The sequence below is a fragment of the Phyllostomus hastatus genome, unplaced genomic scaffold, assembly GCF_019186645.2.
Source record: "Phyllostomus hastatus isolate PE091 unplaced genomic scaffold, TTU_PhHast_1.1 phas_contig_34, whole genome shotgun sequence".
NCBI lineage: Eukaryota > Metazoa > Chordata > Mammalia > Chiroptera > Phyllostomidae > Phyllostomus > Phyllostomus hastatus.
In genome coordinates, this window is record NW_025333857.1 from 5601221 (window position 1) to 5621172 (window position 19952).

Consider the following 19952-nt stretch of genomic DNA (forward strand, 5'->3'; position numbering starts at 1 on the left):
AAGCAGAATGGTTATGAGAAATATATGTCTAAATTCTGACTATGTGGGAACAAACATCAACTCTACTGCCCACTATTTATGTGTCGTTGGGCACAGTGGGGAGTAAGCTAATGTTTTTATCTACAGAAGTTTGTGATAATTGAATGAATATATACAAGTTAAATGTTTAAAATTGTTCTTGGCTCATGGTACACATGCAGTGATTGTTAGCAGTTGTTATTCCAGCATGCTTGGCATGTAGATAGGCTGACCATATTATTTATTGTCCTCCTCAGGCCCTTTGAGAGTGAAAGGAGAAACTATAATTATAGTGGGACAACAGGCATCAAACAAGACATGTCAGGCAAACAGGATGTGTGGTTATACTAAGTGTAAGGTATGTTGTAGAAGATGAAGTTGGGAAAGTGAATTGGGGTCATTTGTTAACTATTCCTATTTTGGAAACATGAAAAATATTAGGCATAGTTTATCAATATTTAAGACTTTGACATTTGAATATGCACCACCTGTTTAGGAAATCATCACCATCCTCATGTCATCATTGTCGCAATTTATGCAGAGGTCATTTTCCAGGTTCCATACTTACATTGTCATGGATTTTTGCATTGACCCTGCAAGATGTCTATTTTCCCTGCACTCATTTCTTGTGGTTGATTTCACAAATTGCCACAAGCTTGGTGGCTTAAAATAACAGACATTTATTCTCTTATAATAGTTTTGGCCACTTAAAACCAAGTGGTCAACAGGGCCATACTCCCTCTGAAGACTCTAGGGGAGAATCAATTTCTTTTTCCAGTCTTTGGTAAATCCAAGATTTCCTTGGCTTCTGAGCAGGTCACTCTAATCTCTGCCTCTGTGGCTACATTTTCTCCTCCCCCATATGTGTCTTCTCCTTTGTGTGTCTGTCCCTCAAACTCCCTCTGTCTCTATCTTTTAAGAATGCATGAAATACGTGAAGGCCCACCCAGATAATATAGGATAAGCTCCCCCTTTCAAGATCCTTAATTTAGTCATATCTTTTCTGTATAAGGAAATATTCAGAGTTGTGGAAATTAGGGTGAGGACATATGTTAGGGTGGGGCCATATTCAACATGTTATAGAAGGGAAGCTAAATCTTAGAGATTTCATTCACTGGCTGGAGATTGCCCAGGGAGCAAGGGGATGTACCACAATGATAAACTATGAAATTTGCATGTGCATCTCCCCTGATGTGGCTTTGAAGCTCCTGGGACGAATGGATATTGAAAAAGAATAGGTAGCATTGAGCTACATCTGGTGACAGCTCAGTCCTTGGGAGAAAAGGAAACCATAAGAAATTCACAACAAACGAATTAACACTTGCACCATCCTATAGCTCAACAGTTTAATAGATCATGTGGCACAGAATCATGGGGCATTAAAGCTCAAACCAAGGGGAACAAACTTTCCTTGTTAAATTTCTCACAGAATGAGCTATGAATCCTTGTCACAGGGACAGATGCAATGAGATTATGATATTTTTCCTATTTACTTCAACCAGTTTTAAGAAAACCACTTAAGTGATTTTATTTTAGTTTATCTTATTATATTGTATATCTTAACTTTTTAAATTTTATTGTCAGCCTGGAAGATGACACAGGAGAGGGACCCAGAGGCACAAACTTGTCAAATGTGCGAACATTGCTGAGGTGAAAGGGATGTTGGGCATGTGGTGGAAGAGAGCACACTGGTTCAAGTTTATCAGGTTTCTTTAGAACAATATCTAGCTCTCTCTCAAGAGCATCCCAGTATAACATGTTCCATTCCACTCTAAACAGATACTTGGAAAACAGCCACACCATGAATTTGGCTCAGCCAAAGTGAAAGAAATACCCCTTTTCTTTGTGGCTGCCTCTGGGTCTGCTCAGATCCTACATCTGTTCTGTGTTCCCCAAACACACTGTGCTGAGCATAGCACCACCTTCCTTCCTCTATCACAATGTCTTCTGGTTTGCCTGTCTTCTCTATAGGACACTGAGAAACCTAGGATATTGAAACTGTGCCTGACATAGATATGTTGATTGAATTAAATTCTGTGCTGTTTATTCTCAATGTTCAGTGTGGGTCTGATGCAAAGAAGGTACAAAATAATAAATGTTTTCTGAAGGGAAGACTGAATCAACCAGAAATACATAGTTAAGAGGCTAACAGTATCTTGAGGAACTCATTTAGGAAAAAAATTGATAATGGATGGTGAAAGGAAAAGCTTTAACAGAGTGAGATAGCTGCAGGAACATGTACAATACCAGGTTCAGATTGTATTCCTTCAGCTGCCATTTCCCGGACATACACATAATAACAGAGGAAAGCAGGCATTCTCGGGGGAAGGACATCCACATAAAGGAAAAGACAACCTGAGCAGCATGGAGCGAAGATCTCTGTTTTATCAGAAAGACTATGTGAGTGACCTTGTCTAAAGAGCAGGTTGTTCTGAGCTCTCTCTCAAAGCTGTAGCAAAGGTCATCTGAAAAGGCTCATACATGATGGAAATAAATGATAAAGAGCGCATACTTTGGACTTTGAGTGTGTCAAAAAGTATGAGTACCAGAATTATGTTTTCTCATTTCCTTCTTTCCATCCCTGTCGGAACCTAGAGCAATTCAGAGCACAGAGACCCCAACTTGCTACTAATAATTTCACTGTGGCCCAATCCAAGGTTGTGGTAACAAATTTACTAACTCTCTGGGGCTTGGTCAGTGTGATACATGGGTGAGCACAGAAACTGTCACAGAATCTTCATCTCCTATCCCTGTGATTCAGGCTGTTAGCTGAATAGCTACTTCTTTCATTGTCAAGTTGAAGTTCTTGGAGGACTACATCAAAGGAATGACAAGTGATGAGCTGCAGAAGAAGCTCCAAGTCGTCTGATAGCCCATCTATCTCTGTCAGCTTGATAATATTTACAGCATGAGAGCAAATAATAGTGAGACTGCATTTGCAATTGCTACAAGAAATTTTACCTTTAAATGATCTCTTACCTGTGCCAAAGATCTCTTGGGAATCTACACTCATTCCTGTGAGGCTTCTATGACTCAAACATATTTGTGGACTTGAACGGATCACTGTTCATTGCTTGCATTTAATCTCCCACCATCTGGCAATGGCACCCTACTTTTCATGTGGGCTACCACCCATTCCCCATTTCACACTGTCCCTCACAAAGCTCCTCCACCTGGCTGGCCAATCAGAGAATTCCCTTCCCTGAGCCACAAGTGATTTGGTGAAGCAAGGGCTGTATCAACAATCAGAACCACACAAAGATGAACACCAGAATCCGTGAGGTAGTAAAGTGCTAGCTAATCAGAAATGAACATTAGAACTTGGGTGAGCACAGCTGAATCAATCCATTCAGAAAATTATCTAGAGAGGAACTCATCAATTTAAGACCTAGAATCCTACCTGGTCTGCTTTGCCAATGGAAGAATTTGATCCGAACTATACAGAGCAAATCCCCAGGATACTTGCAGACACCTTTATAACTTATTCTTAATCCTTTAAATCCACAGTTGATACAACATTCTGGTAAAATGGATACTTGTACTCTGCTCCCTAGGAAAAAGTTAATTGTTCACAGGTTACAAGAAAAGCTGAGAGAATAGGATCCTCCTTATAAAATAGGATTGGAATGAAATGCAGTTTGATTTTTTATTTGCTACAGTTGCTACTATGTTAACAGTTGCTTCTTGGCAGAGAATGAGGGATATAAAGAAAGCCTATAAGGTTTGTTTCTCAAGAAGTCATACAAGAAACAAAAGAAAGCTGTTCTCACAGACTAGAGTGGTTTTTGCCAGCAATTACATTTTGTAAAAAATAAATAATGCATTCTGTTTCCGAAAGGCTCTGAAAAAATATGATAGGGGGGGAAAATAAAATCTTTTTCTTTGGTTTTAGGGTGGCGAGTTTCATGACGGAAATAAAGTGACTCTGTGTTCTCTAAGTAATTTATTAGTGCATCTTGGTACAGCAGCCCTAATAGGCTTGCTGCCAGGTATCCTGAGCTGCAGTTTGTCATGTCTGACTCTTTAGTTCTTTCAAGCAATTGAAGAAATGGCCTTCTGCAGGCTGTCAGTGACAGATTCTAGCTCACTCACATAGATAAAGCTCAATTAGCTCCTGGAAGAAACAGCTTTTAAAAATTCAATGAGCTGCACCATGAAAGATAGGTAGACAACAGCACCCAAAACAAAATAAAATGTTACTGTTTAGGGAAGGACTTGTCGACAGTGAGCAAGTGTACAGCTGTTTTATCGGATGGTTCCTTCGTGGAAAACAATGGGATGGTCCTTTTTAATTACTTCAAGTGTTACAATAGATCTTTGCCTTAGAAGCAAGGTAAGGTCAGCAATCCTGTCCAGTTAGATGTCATTCATTCATTCACTCATGATTAAGGTCTGTACTCCAAAACTTGAAAGGAATTTTAGCCTAAAATAGAGGTATGAAAAGGCATCTCTCACTTGTTAAGTGTATCTTGCAAATGTGTTGTTGAATCTATGTAGTGTTTTAAATGTTGAGCTAACATTTAAAAAATGATAGTATTTTGCACACACAAAAATTCAGGCTTTTTGAATCTCTTAAAATATTGAAATATCTAGAAACTGGATATATATACCTTTGGGGCAAAAACTGACTTACGCTAAGTGCATACTGCACCCTGAGGGAGTGACATGGCTTCCTCTGTTCACCATTCCTTTGTTCATTCATCTCTGATCCCTGCCTTGCCCTGGTCTAGACAAAAACCTAGTTTGAGTTTGCAAACCTGTGATCTCCAACAGTGATTCTGAAAGCTTCCTGCATCCAAAATACTCAAGATTCTTATTAAAAGTGGAGACTCTTGGTCTCCTGCCCTGAACTACAGAATAAAAATGTATGATGTACAGCATGGCAATTCTTTATAAACTAAAATGGTTGGAATCACTGGTATCAATGACCAAATAGAATTATAGTCTTTAAAAAACAGATGAAAATGTTAGTACTTTAAATGGACTCTTGTTTGGGTTCTATATAGGAATATATATTTTTCTCCTAATTATGTTACCTTACTCTTATTGGCTACATTTCCTCTGAAAACTCCTGCTAAACAAAATTGCCCTCCTGAGAAAAAAATCAAATGACTTAGTGTCTCTTAGTAACTTAGGCCACATTTTCAATTTGGACATAAAATTCACTATGTTTTATGAACTAATTTGTTCTCTGAACAAGTGGTTGAACTTGATAGCTATATTTGTTTCTGGCACTGCTAAATCATAATTATAGGAAATAATCCTAGAGTTAGAATTCAATTAGCACAAAGCCTAAATGAATTAATACAGACCTGTATTCCCTTCTTTGCTGCCCCCCAAACTCTTCTCTGACTTCTGAAAGCCCTGGCTAGGAAGAATCTATTGTAGTAACAAGAATGAGAATCCCTTAAAATTGTAAGGTGTTTTAGAGTTTAAAAAGTGCTCTTGGATACATTATTCTGTTTGATTCTCTCAGCCATCCTGTGAGATTGGGACAAAAGAAGAAACAAAGGCTGAGTTTATGCTGCAGATAGTTGAGAGTAAGGAGAAGATTCTTCGGTTTTATGAATTCAGAATTGCTTTTGTTTTATTACACTGAATTCAAATTTGTAACATAAAATCTGTCACTTATAAAGATATCTTTATAAGTTTATCCCTGGTCAGTGCCACACCTTATACAAATAAACCCCTAAGCATCATTGACTGAATTCCCTTAGTCGCTGCAAAGAGCCCAAACAGAAGCTTTTTCTCACTGACATAATGCTGCAAACATGATCGCCATGTCTTTTGGGACTTGCATGATTTGCAACACTGGTTTAAGGTTCTAATCCCTTTCCATGTGGTTTTTCCTTTTTTTAAAATTTGCCCCATCTCCTCATTTTCTGTATTTAGGTAAAGAACCTATGTGGTAAAAAAATGCCTAGAAATCAGACAAATTCTGTGAATCTTATCATTTCACATTCACCCAACATCATCCCACCGTTTCAAGGATCTTGGCCCTTTTGAAACTATGCCCTAGGCACTTGAAATTGTCAGAAGAATTGACTCTTCTCTTAGTTTTCAGGAGTGTTCTCACCTTATTATTATTTTTTATTAAATCTTCACCTGAGGATTTTTTGAGCTGAATTTAGAGAGGGGAAAGGAGAGAAAGAAAAACATGAATGTGGGAAAGAAACATCGGTCGCCCCCAGTATGTGCTCTAACCAGGGATTAAACCTGCAGATTAGGTATGTACCCTGACTGTGAATTGAGTCCATAGCCATTTGGTGTATGGGATGACTCTCCAACCAAATGAGCCACCTGGCCAGGGTTGTTCTTCTCTTAAATAAAGTGTGTTTTGGAAGCTTAATGCTTGAGTCAATGTTTGAGAATGGGAAGGGGATGACCCAAGAAAAACTTCAATTATGCTCAATATAAAACTAGTTTAACTTGAAAACAGCCCAAATTGCTGTGAGAATTTTCACATGGGCCAAGAAATCGCCTCTTCCATCCCCACATGCCAAACACATTGGCCATTGTCCAAACTTTGACTGGTACATCAACAGTTAAAAGTAAAATGCTCTGAAATTTGGTTTTTGGAATCAGGCAGGCCTGGGCAGTTTCCTGATTGCCAGTTACTAAGTTTGTGACTTTCAGTAAGGTGAGTAACCTTAGTTTCATCAAAGGTGAAATGGTTTTGTGAGAACTGAGATCACAGGGAATAAGCATTGAGAATACCTCAGTGCATTTTAAGTACGAGGACATGTTAGCTATCATTCTCGATAGTCCGAGATGGTTAACATTAGGTTATTCATGTCTGTTAACACTGCAGCAAGAATGAATTTATTCTTTCCTTAAGAAAGGATGTGGAAAGGAGGATGGAATGCCAGGAATATAAGTCTAGCTAGGTTGTAAGGGAGGCAAGTCAAGTGCAAGTCCCTGCCAGAGGCACACAATTTTCAGTTAGCCCTGGGACTCCAAGGAAGAATGGGCTCCAGGATAGCAGCATTCTCAAAGGGAGAATATGGGTGCAGTAACTCATGTTGTGCATTGATGGAGTGGACATAACATGGATTGTACTGTGAGACTGGCCTGAGCTGGCCTTCCGCCTCCTAACACCTCATCTCAATATGACTTCCTAGAGAATCCATTTCCTCAGTTACGAAATTTAAATTATTTTGAATTGCAGGATTGTGGGGAAAGTTTGCAAGAATATATGTAAAGCACTTACTACATGGTGAGTTCCGAATAAATGGTAACTTTAAAAACAACAGTGCCTTTTAATTTTGTAACTTTGCTGTTGAGCTGCTTTTGTTTAGAAAACTGAACAAAATATATGTTAGGATTTCCAGGGTTCTCTGAATTCCTTCCTCTGAAGTTAAGGATAATCACTGTGGAGGCCATTGCTTTAAAAGGAGCCTCACCTGCCACTGGCCTAGTAGAATGAAAGGTGAGGTAAAGAATTTGGCCCAGGTTTTGGGAGGCACAAAGATATGCTAATATATTATATATTTAATATATGATGATGATAACTAACATTTATTAGGTGCTTGGTGTATGCCTGGAAATAAGATAATAATTTGTATATATTATTTTCCTTTGAGCGTCTAACAATCATAGCCCAATTTATGGAGGAAGAAACAGACATAGAAAGGCTTCCTAAATTGTCCAAGGTCACATAGATTGTAAGTGGCAGATGTGGAATTTAAAACCAGACTGCCCAACTCTAGAGCTGTTTTCCAAACTATTTTGGTAAGAAGGCATTTTGGTCAAAGAGAACTATCCCTTTCCTTTTTTAGAATTCCCTCTGAATTGCTAGAGTCAGCAATTTTTTAAAACTTTTGCCAGGAAAAGCTGCTCTGTGAATGTCAGGAGGTAAATGAGGTTATAGATCTCTTCCTGTCTGGGATTTATATTTATTGTATAGTAGAATGTAATCTAAATTATTCACATTTTATATTTTATGGAAATTTTACCTTCTGTAAATCTGAGATTTCAGGACTAGAGTTATGTATAATAAAGTTCTTATAAAACCCATTTAAAAGATTAATGATAGATGTATTAGTAGGAAATTAAATCTGGGTATTTTATTTTCTGAGCTCTCCTGGGTCTTCCGCCTTCATTTGCAGAGGCTGCCTGTGTGACATAATCTTTTCTTTATGTCCTGTGGGCAAAGCCAAGAGCAAAGTGGCTTTCTCTGCTGGTCCTGTGAATATACACCTCTCTCTTAGGAAGAGGGTTAGTCAGTTCTTCTTGGAATAAGTTTCTTCTAAGATTTCTTTATAAGTTCTATTTTACAGGCTGGGAATCAAACATTTCTGGGGTAAAATCTGTTCTCTACCACTATTAGCTGAGTGAATGGATAAAAATCACAAAAATATCTTTGGACCTGTTTCTTCAGCTGCAAAATGAGGATAAATGTGTCTTATCACAGAGGTGGTCATTAGAACTAAATAAATACCAGTTGAATAGAAATGGAAAAAGTGGGTTTTGAGTTGGAGCTTGAAACACAAACAGGTCAATATATAGAGAAACAAACATATACCACCAGTTTTTAGTTTTCTGGAATCACGTTATTGGTTGATGGGTTTAATACAAGCAGAATTGCTAGACAGGATATCTTCCTCCACTTGATTTCACCAGCCCATTTATTCAAAGCAAATGGGAATATTCCACTTTTCGTTCATTCCATCTCAACTACATTAGCTAGGTTCTTCCCCTGTGTCAGGCACGGGGGTAAGTTCTGAAGATTCACAAATGAGTAAGGCATGGACTTCTTGAAGGTGCTCAGAGCTGCATCCCAGCCCCGGTGGGAATTTGGCTGTACAGCGACTTTTGCAGTTAAAGAATTTGTGGTCTCTGGTCATGATAAAAGAAAACCTATTGAAGTTTAAAAGAGAATGTGTGTTCCTTCAGTACACGCTTGCTGTAGTGACAAATATCCCTTCACAGTGGGTAATTTATTATTTTAAAAAAGTGTTTTGATTGCTGATCATGGGCAGATGAGCTGAGAGTCAGGGGAAGCAAGGCAGGAAAAGGATGATGGAAAGGGACCCTTGCAGAGAGGCAGTCTGGTGCTGAGGACAGAACACGGACTTCAGACTCAGACAGACCTAAATTCAAATCCTGGCTCTGTTCTTTACCAGGCATGTGCCACTGGCCAAGTTGCTTTCCTTCCTTGAGATGGTTTCTTCATCTGTTAAATGGGGACAATACTATCTCACTTGCAACATTATTGTGATGATTTAATGAGATAATGTTAGTTTAGGAAGCACACAGGTTATAATGGTATGTATTATACAAAGATCATTCCCACATTCTTAAGTAGAACTCTACTATTTCAATCAGCTTTCACCATTTCTATCTGTTAAAGCCCTAATCATCCTCAAAGGCATTGGGTGTAAACCTCATCTCTGTCTTGATTTTCTCTGGTGAGCTATGTCAAAAGTGCTCTCTTTTGTGTATGTACAGGCTGTCTATTTTCTTTTCTACTTAGTATGGATTTTCTCATATTCTTTCTTAATTATAGCCACGTATCTCCTTGTTTCACTGCTTCAGCTAGACTGCAAGCTCCTGAGGGCCCAGTATGTGCTTATGCATCTCTATAGCCTTCACTTAGTATAATGTCTGGCACATAGTAGATCATTGCTGAATGTGAGACGAATGCAGCAGAATTATTTGTAAAGGAGATAGTGGCCATCAAACAGGAATTTCCTCATATTGTCAGCCTTTCCCTTCTCTAGTTAACTTTCCACCATCCCTGCCCCCAAGAAAGACACCATTTGTCTTTTCTTTCATTGTGGTAGACAAGGCTTTACTCCTCCAGTCAAAGCTGTTCCCTGCTCAAGGACCACATTCAAATCAATGAACTGCTTTTTATTCTCCCTCCCTCTTCTCTCTTTTACCTTTAACCTCATGATGCCATCACAGTGCAAAGAATAGTGTCTCATACACAGAAGATACTCAATAAATGTTCACACAAGAGATGAACAGTTCTTTGGTTCAGGGGTGGATTTGCCAAAAGATTCCTTTAAAATGTTTGTTCCTTTAGTGCAGCGATTTTCAAAAATTTCAGTTGTAGAAAACTTTGTTCAAACACAATCTTACCTGAAGACTATATTTGAAAATACTAAAGCCCACCTGCTCTAGCTGGGTAAGGACAGGCAGGGAGAGTGGGGGCCTGAGCTTTGTAAGCTCACTCCCTGCCTTTGGCCATTTTTAGTGATGGTGTTCCTATGCAGGACATTTGGCGTATCACAGGCATGTTAAAAATGAGTTTTTACTTACAATCATTACTTACCACAACTTTTGAGGCTTATATCACTTGCATTTAGATAGGTTGAATACCATAACATGTTTCTCATTTTCTAAGAGTTGTTCACATTGTTGACATTTACTGTTATTAGTGGGTAGCTTCAGCAGGAAGTTTAATAATCAAACATAAAGTGGTGCTGAACTCTCCTAGTACTTGAGTAGGGTTGGCAGGGCAATGGGCTGGAGACATTCTCATCGGGCCACAGAATATAAGCAAATAGTGATAAACACATTGTCATACATGAGAAAGAAGAGTTGATTCCATTAATCCCACACCTTTGATGATGCAGGTACACAAAACACACTGTACACATTATTTCCTCAATCCTCAAAGACACTTTATTAAGCCACAAAGCTTCATCAAACCTAGTTTTCTTTGCTTCCCTGTTAAACCAGCAGTGACTGTGTGGGATGAATTTGGATGCTGTTATTTTGTTATTATTTGCTGGTTGCTAGGTTTTTTCCCCTCCTGTTGCTACCTCTCATTTGTTCCCTCACTTTTTGCTCCTGCTGCATTTCCTTTATTGGAATGCCTGATAAATGTTTGTAATCCTTGTGTCACATTTGCAAGAACCTGGGCTACTTTATGAGCTCTACAACAATAGAAACCAACAACAATTCATCTAAATCTCCTCCCAGACAGCTAAGGAAACCTGTACGTTGGATGCTTTGCTGTCTCCATCTCTCTCCATTGATGGTGGGTTAGCTACAGTGAATGAAAAGATGATTGATTGAAAGTAAAGCAACCTATTCAATGTCCACAGTAGCTGTTCCAAAGTTTACCAGTTTTGTTGAGTCTCCAGCCTCACAGCCCCCTGCCTCTGAAGAAAACTGTGTTGCTCCTGCTTTGAAAAAAAAGGAACAACAGGCAAGAACAAAGGCCTGAAGCGTCCATCTCTCCCACCTCCAAACTTGTTCCTAACTTTATTTTTGATTCTTTTCAGAGGAAAAAGGCTCTTGCTTCTCCATCATCCTATCTCCTCCTGCTTCCTTTTGGACCTGCACTCATTAGTTACTCTTTTTTAGTTTTATTTGCAATTATCTGGCTTGATCTCTTGTTCTATCAAACCCAAAACTAAAAAGTGTGTGTGTGTGTGCATGTGTATGTACATATTGACTCTGCCACCTATAAATCACCAATCAATCTTTTATCTCCCTTTCTACCTGTACTGACTGCACTTCCTCTTCTCCCAGCCACTGCTCTAGAAGGGCTTCCAACCCCACTGCAAAAACTGCCTGTGCTTATCGAGGTCACCAGGTACCTGTGTGTTGCCATGTATATTCTTTACACAATGTCTTCAGTATTGGGCACTTTTAGCCACTAATTTTGTACTTTATGAGGATAATTTTCTCCACTACATATGGTGTAACTATGTTGGTCAGGGGCCTGCCAGGAAACAGATGGCACTGCCACATAGGGTAACTAAGGAGGGTTAATGAGAGACTCTGTACAAAGGTGTGAGTAGGGTGTAGAGAAAACAATGAAGCATGGTGAAGCTCACTGGGGCTGCAAAGTCATGGACCCATTGCCTGTTCCTCTGCCATGCTAAGCCTGAAATGGCAGGGAGGAGCATTTGTTAGAAGGTGCTCTGCTCCATGAGAAGTTCTGCTGACATGGGTTGTGGTCTTTGGCAAAGGAACATGGCCAACACCATGGCTACCTGATGCAGAAAGACCTAGGAGAGTACATACCCAACCCCACTTCCCTCCCTCATTCTCTATCTGCTGCCTTGGCCAAACTCAATTAGAAGCTATAGGAAAGGCAGCATTTTCTGCAAACATTTTTTAATAGTTTATTTTTTATCACATTTTTCCATTACCATTTATTCCCCTTATACCCTCTTCCACCTCTATCTACCCCTCCCCATCCCCCGTAATCACCACATTGAGATATTACCTCACACTTGTCAGAATGGCTATCATCAGTAAAGCAAAGAAGTGCCAATGAGGTTGTGGAGAAAAGGAAACCCTTGTGCACTGTTGGTGGGAATGTAAACTGGTTCAGCCACTGTAGGAAGCAGTATGGAGTTTCCTCAAAAAATTAAAAAATGGATCTGCCTTTTTACCCAGAAATTCTACTTCTGGGCATATATATCCAAAGAAACCCAAAGCACTACTTCAAAGGAACATAAGCAACCCTCTGTTTACTGCAGCAGCATTTACAATCATCAAGATTTGGAAGTGGCCCAAGTGTCCATCAGAGATGAGTGTATAAAACAACTATGAAACATTTACATGATGGAATATTACTCAGACATAAAAAAGAAGATAGTTTTACCCTTTGTGACAGCATGCATGGACCTGGAGAACATTACGCTAAATGAAATAAGCCAGTCAGAGAAAGACAAATATATGATTTCACTCCTCTGTGCAACCTAATGCGCAAACTGAACTAATAAGTAAAATAGAGACAAGACTCATAGATAGAAAGCAGGCTGACAGCTTTGGGAGAGGATTGGGGGTGGAGGAATTGAGCAAAAAAAAAGGCAGCATTTTGATGTAGTCCTTAAGACTAAGCTTCCCCATGGCACAGAGCATTGTAGACAAAGACAGAGTAACTGAAGTGACACAAATAAAGTGAAGTGCAAATATCTAGCAAAGGAAATGTGAATGCATATTTATAAAAAATATAGAATATAAATAATAATAACACAACATATACCTTCCTACCATTCATCTCACTCTCAGGGGCCTTACCCTTTGGCCCCTGAGAATCTCCTAATTTGTTGCCAGCTCCCTGATACAGGTTATTTATATTTTCCAGCATTCTTTGTTGTTTTCAGTGTCAGGATCCATCAAAGTACCTAGTCTGAGAACATGCTGGAAACAGAAGCTCTTTGTTCCTTTTTGACGTGCTTTGTCCTCGGCTCCTTAGTGTGGCAGGATGGGATACTCACTTTGCTCTTTATTGCCATTTTTATTCCCTCAGGTGGGAGAAGAAATCTTCGGCTTTTTAAAAGCTAAAGAAACAGATTTTTGTAAACATATCATATATCAAAATTAAGCTAATGTTTTGTGAGTTTCTCAACATGAGCAAGGAACAGGTTTCTTTGTTCTCAGAACACTTCACATACCTGAGTGCTGTTCCCACACTTTCACTCACCTGATGGACGTCACTGTGTAATTAGAGATGTTTCAAACTAAATGTCTCTCCTTTTGATTGTGATTCTCTTTCTGTCTTCTCTTCTTTGTTTTGGGGTATTGCTACCTGGTCATTAAACTAGGCAACTTATATTAGTGATATGACTTCTATGGCATGTACTGATCATTTCTTTGGGGGTTTGAGAATAGATTGCATTTTAAAGGTACAGCATGGTGTGTTTCTTTTTCTCCACTTGGCATGGCATGGTCATATGACTGTAGCTCACTATAGAGGCTGGTGGGCTTCTCAGAAGCAAGGTTAGGCCTTATGAACTCTAAAGGTCCTCCCATTCCTTTTTTCACCCTTGTGATTGTGCTTCCCACTACATCTGTTGATAAATAGTGGCACAGCGTATCTATTTGATCCATACTCAATTTCCCAGCATATACAGAGAAGCACGGATACCTAAGAGAATTCTAGTTACTCATGTTATTAGCAGGGCTGTTATGAGCCTGTCTTCATTTTGGTGTCATGCCTTCTCTAGAAACTCTGTATAACTTATCTTCCATTTCCCTTTCAGTGTTATTTTCACCACTCTAGGTATCTCACACTATGAGGTGATCTGTACTTTACCTGTGTATTTTGTCTATTTGTACTAATTGATAACCCTGATACTTCAGCATCTTAGGGTTAGAGTTTCCTTAATTTTCTCTTTTCCTTGACTCCCATCCCAAAACCTGTGAGTCAACAGGTTCTGTCAATTCTTTCCCTAAATATCTTTCAAATTATAACTACTTTTCACTTCCATGCCAACTCTCATACAGAGGTTCTTACTGTGTTTTCCAAGTTTTGACAACAGCCTCCTAATTGATTTCTCTGTTCTGGTGGATCTCATCTTCAAGTGGTGCCTACTGCCCTCAGGAGTGCTCTTTCCAAAATATAAATCAGATCACATTAGAGGTCTGTTTAAATCACAGGGGTGGAGCTAGTACTGGAGGGTCTCCTGCAGCTGACATCTGATGTTGGCATCTTCCCTGCAAGAGAAAGTTCCTGAAAACATTTAGGCCCACCCTAGAGGTCTCTGGAATTCCTGGGTCACCTTGTGGTTTTCAAACACCTACACGGGCATGGCCTGGTATTGGCAGGTTTCTGCCAATACTCAAATCTTTGCTCTACATGAAGCTGCAAATATTTAAGCCAATCTGATTATAAATGCACATTTCTTATCCTCAGGAACAATTGAGTCTGTATTGCCTTTTATTCCTGTTTTTCAAAAAGATAGTGAATTGAAAAATAATTCCCAGAAAGCTCTGAGACCACCTTCCCTCAGCTAGCTCTAAGCCTAACTATTCCTATGCTCTAATCCAGAGGAAGCTCAATTATCTTTCAAACTTGGTAAAATTTGATTAATCTTTTAAAAAATTATGAATCTCCTTCAAATTCTGCTTCTCAGAAATTCTTCATATTTCTAACTCAGTTTTATTCTCAATTTAAAGGCTCCCCATCAATGTACTCTAACTTCCCTAACTTTTTTTCAATGTTAGCTAATTGATGTTTCATTTCATTCCTAGAACAACCCAAGGTGGTAGGTAAAAGACAGGGATACTGGTGTTAGCTTTGTATAAAGCAACAAAAATGAAAGCACTGAGTATGTGTCTGCCCAATGTTAAATATTATAGATATTTGAATGAGTTTCAAATATTTTTACTGAAAGGGAGTAGAAAAGCTATTCATAGAAGTAAAAAAGAAGGAAAGTAAAGAAAAAGAACAGAAACAATTTCCAATAGTTAATAGAAATTTCAAAAATACCTTGACCATGTTTTTCTAAAACAACTAATCAAATCTTTGAATTTAGATAAACATACCTAGGTCACCGAATGTCCACATTAGCTTTGCGTGCTTTAGGTCACTTGCTTCCTTTTGTAAACCCAAATTGTCAATCTGACCATTTCTTAAAATATGTAATATACTTTAGTTTAAAAAATAACTCACAAAAATTGTACTTTTGAATTCCCAGCTAGGGTGAAATTTAATCAGCGTTATAAACCCTCCAAGGACGGGTTTATCTGGAATTGCCAACATAACCCCAAGTTCAGCAATGCAAATGACACTGCTATAATAAAAGAAATAAGAAAGCTTTCAATATGTTGTCTAAGAACTTGAGCACATTGAAAGTGATTTATGAGCAAGCCGACTAAACATTTAAATGCCTTTCCTAGCAATGGTATGTTTTTCAATACAACAAGCTCTCTCACACACGATTCTGTATTCCACAGCAGCACTGCTCCTGACAATATAAGCCCTTTCTGATAGCGTAACATTTCCAATCCGAGATTAAAATCTTGGAGACTTGTCAACGGAAAAGGATGATAATATGAGTAAAACTGCAGCTATCAAAGAAAAATGCCTTACAAGTAATTTCTGTAATGGTCAACTTTTAGTAATTTTCTCTTCCCCCTTCACTCATAAGTAAAGGGGTTGGCCTGAAGGTCATTTTAATATTTTGGATAAGTAGAGTTACGAACCAGAAATTCATGAACACAGGAAAAATGAGTCATTTAATACCATAAAAATCAACTTTCTTACATTGCGTTTCTTATTTTCATTTCCAATGCAGATTATAGGGAATAATCTTTTATTTTTCTTTTGATGAATAGGGGTTTAAGCAATGACTTGACAATAAACCCTTGAACTTCATGAAGCACTAAAAATTAGAGGATCAGAGAATCTTAAATTTTTGTGAGTATATTTCCATGAATTTTTTTATTACTTTATTTAATCTTCCACTACTCTAAAAGACTACAACTGAATGACCTACTAGGTCTTTCCCATTTTTTTTCTTCTTATAATTCTTTTTTTCTGTTTAGGATGTGGGTGACCTCTGTAATCTTTGGTGTGCCCTTGGCTAGACTACAGGTAAATTAGAGTGATTCTCAGTTTTACCAGCTACACAGGATGGAGTATTAAAAGGCATCAGTGGGCCAAATAGTTCATCTGACAATGTTGAAACCATTTGTACATTTTTATTACTGTGATCTTTCTAAAATATTTTATTCCCATCATATACTATAGTAACTTAAGTGAATTTCAGATTCTAATTTCTTATTTTTTTCTTTGGCTAGACATGCCTTGCCTTCTTAATGTTCTTTTTTTTCCTGAATGCACAGCATTTTCCTTAACACTGTCTGGCTACTTCAAATCACAAATATAGTTATGTATATACTCCCCCCCCACATTCTATCTCTTGCTCAAAACTTACATTTTCACTTGTTTAGTGACCAGTCGAGTATCATTCAACACATAATTATTAACTATCTACTCTTCCCCAGCCCCAGCTCTGTGCATGCCTAGGGATGCTATACTAAGTGAGAAGTGTGCTTGTTTTACATAACTCAAGGTCAAATGGAGAAGTTAGAGGTGTTATCATATTTCAAGTGATAATCCTAGGAGAGGGATAACAGAGAGGCAAAGCTACGCTTACCTCTGTAAGTCCAAATCAAGGGCCACTGAGATCTTCCTAGAGCAACACTTCTCAGAGTGTCATCCCTGGAGTGTAGCATCGTCATCACCTGGGAACTTGCTAGAAATGCAAATTCTCAGGCCCCATCCCAGACCTACTGAGTCAAAAACTCTAGGGATGGGTTTTCTGTTTGTTTTGTGAGACACCCTCTGGGTGATTCTGATACATGAACAAGTTAATAACCACTGTCTCAGTGGAAGTAAAAATTTTGTAGGGAAAAAGGTGCTTTATTTGCCATCAGGCTCAGTTACATAACTGATACCTCTTGATAATTAAGTCCTCTAAATCTCCCATTGTTCTGTTTGTCTCTGTAGCACAGGAGCCCCAAACCAGGGAGCTGCTTAAGTGTTTATGATAGTCAGGGAAAAAACTACTGGGTGGACTAGCCGATGTAGACATGCCTTTATTACTCACATTACAGGGAAGTGCATTGACCGCAGAGGGTCAGTGCAAGAAGGACAGCACGTCCTCCAGTCTGAGGCTGGGGTCTCAGATAAACAGGGCACATGCCCTACCTGTGACTCTAAACTACATGACCTCAGTGTGCAAAAAGTTAAGAAGCAGTCACAGGACAAGAAGCCACTCCCAAGAGGAGATAAGGAAGAAGTTATAATCCATTCCCAAAACAAAACATGTTCCTTCTGGCCAGGGCCCCCCTGACCAGCCCTTAGTCCTAAGAGGGGAAGGGGCCATGTCCACTGACACCACAATCTGCAATAAGTGAAATAGCTTTCATTTTTAACAAATGTTACTTACTTAAACTCTGTCTAGCGCACATTTAAATGGTTTAAAGGTAAAAGGCAAATAACTAATTAGAGTTATATACTGCAAAGCAACGTCATTAACAACAATAGCAATGACCACCTGTTTCTTTTGAAAACTAAATGGACTGGATTGACCAAATTAATCAAATGAGTATTCCTAGAAATCTGATTTGGTTTGTGAAGGTGAGAACATCTGTGACCAGTACTCAATATTTTGGAGCACTCTTCTGAGCTATTTCTGGGAGCTGATGGAGCAGTCAATTTTCCATATTATCCTTATGCAATAAGAGTAGAATTCATTCTCTTCTTGTCCCATGTCCTTTTCTTCATGGGAATGGGGAAAAGTGGGAGAAAAGAAAATAAACTAAATTTAAAAAGCTGGACTAATTAGGCAATGTTTTTAATTACAGTTTACATTATAATTAAAACTTGATATAATTTTTGATAAGAATCAACACATTTTTATGTATAAGAACCAGCTATACAAAACTACTAGTAAATTGTCTTATAAAGAATTATTCAAAAATTAAATGGATATCTTAAAAAACAAAACCCCAAAATTGTTCATGATAATATGGCATTTTTTACAATATTCACAAACATTATTATTTTATATCTTACTTAATAGTGCTATTAATAATCCAGTATACTCTTATAATAATTCAGATATGTCATGTTATAAATTATTTCCTGAAATATAATTACAAATCTAGTGGATCACTAAATTCTTTAAATGTCTCACTATTATTAAAAATATACTTTTGTATATTTTTGTAGACATAATGCTATGTCTAAATAGGGGAGAATAAAACACAATTGTATTTATAATGATTAATTCCTTAGAAAATAATTTGAAACCCAAATGGCAAAATGTTTGGCTTGATATTAAAGATATTCTTAATCTGTCCTCCTCATCCTGATTTATTTTAAGCTCTCATATCCCTTCCTTGAACTGAATACTCACTAACTTGATATCCAATCTTCTGTCTTTATAGCTCCTACCCCTTTTGAATCACATCACCAACAGATTTTTCCCTTTACCATGTACACAAATCATATTGTTCCCATAATGAAAATGCCTAAGTGGCCTTCTGTGAGACACAGACTTTCATAATCGGGTCCTTGCTGATTCTGTGAGTTTGCAGCCATGGTTTCTCTACCGGGAATGCCCTCCTTTTCCTGTAAGATCTGGATAACTCTTCCTCATCATTCAACACAGGCATCATTCCTCTGTGAAGGTTTTCTAATTTCTCAAGTAAACTGGACTTCTTCATATTTGTTTCCTTATGATTACTACAAGTTACTTATGTATACACATACATGGAATACAAATAAAACATGTGGGCAGGGTATACACACACATACCATCTTTAGATAATGCTATGTCTAAGTAGGGGAGAATAAAACACAATTGTATTTATAATGATTAATTCCTTAGAAAATAATTTGAAACCCAAATGGCAAAATGTTTGGGTAAAATAAACTTGGCCAGTGGGTATATGTGTGTTGTTTCTAGTTTTCTCTGTATTAGGGGAAGACTGGATGAAAGAAAGAGAAAGGATCAGACAAAGAACACGTATGCATAACCCATAGACACAAACAATAGTGTGGTGATGGCCAGAGGGAAGCGGGGGTGGAGGCTGGGTGGAGGTGGGCAAAAGGGGGAAAGAGAGATGTCTGTAATAGTGTCAACAATAAAAATAAAGTTAAAAAATAGCACATTAATACACAAATTATGTTCGATATACTTCATGATTTAAAATAAAAGATATAATAGCTTACTGTTAAGTTATTTAAATTATGAAATAGATAATCTAGGGGAGGTTGTAGAATCTTTGCTTTGGAAGATTAAAGATCCATGATTAGGAAAGAAAAATTTTAGGATTACAAGATATAGGTTCTAGTCAGTCATTCTATGTTTGTTTCCAGTCCACACCAAAGCAACTCTACTTATAAAAACCCTGGTCCCTTTCAAGTAGCCCATCTGGAATTCCTACTCTGTCTCACATCTACTTCTTGAAGAGCTGTGGGTTCTCTCCTTTTTTTTTTGAAACATCTAGTTATGTCTGCGCAATATAATTTTATTCATGTCTTTTCATCATCCTCATTACTCTTTTCAGGGTGAAATCCAGAGTTGCTCTTCATGTGTGGAGCTCAAAGTGAACACAATCTGTAGAGGAGAACAGAAGCATGCCTCCCTCATTTTAGACATTTCACTTGTTTGACATAATCTCTGGTTTATATTGACACCTTTGAAAGTGAAATCACACAAAAG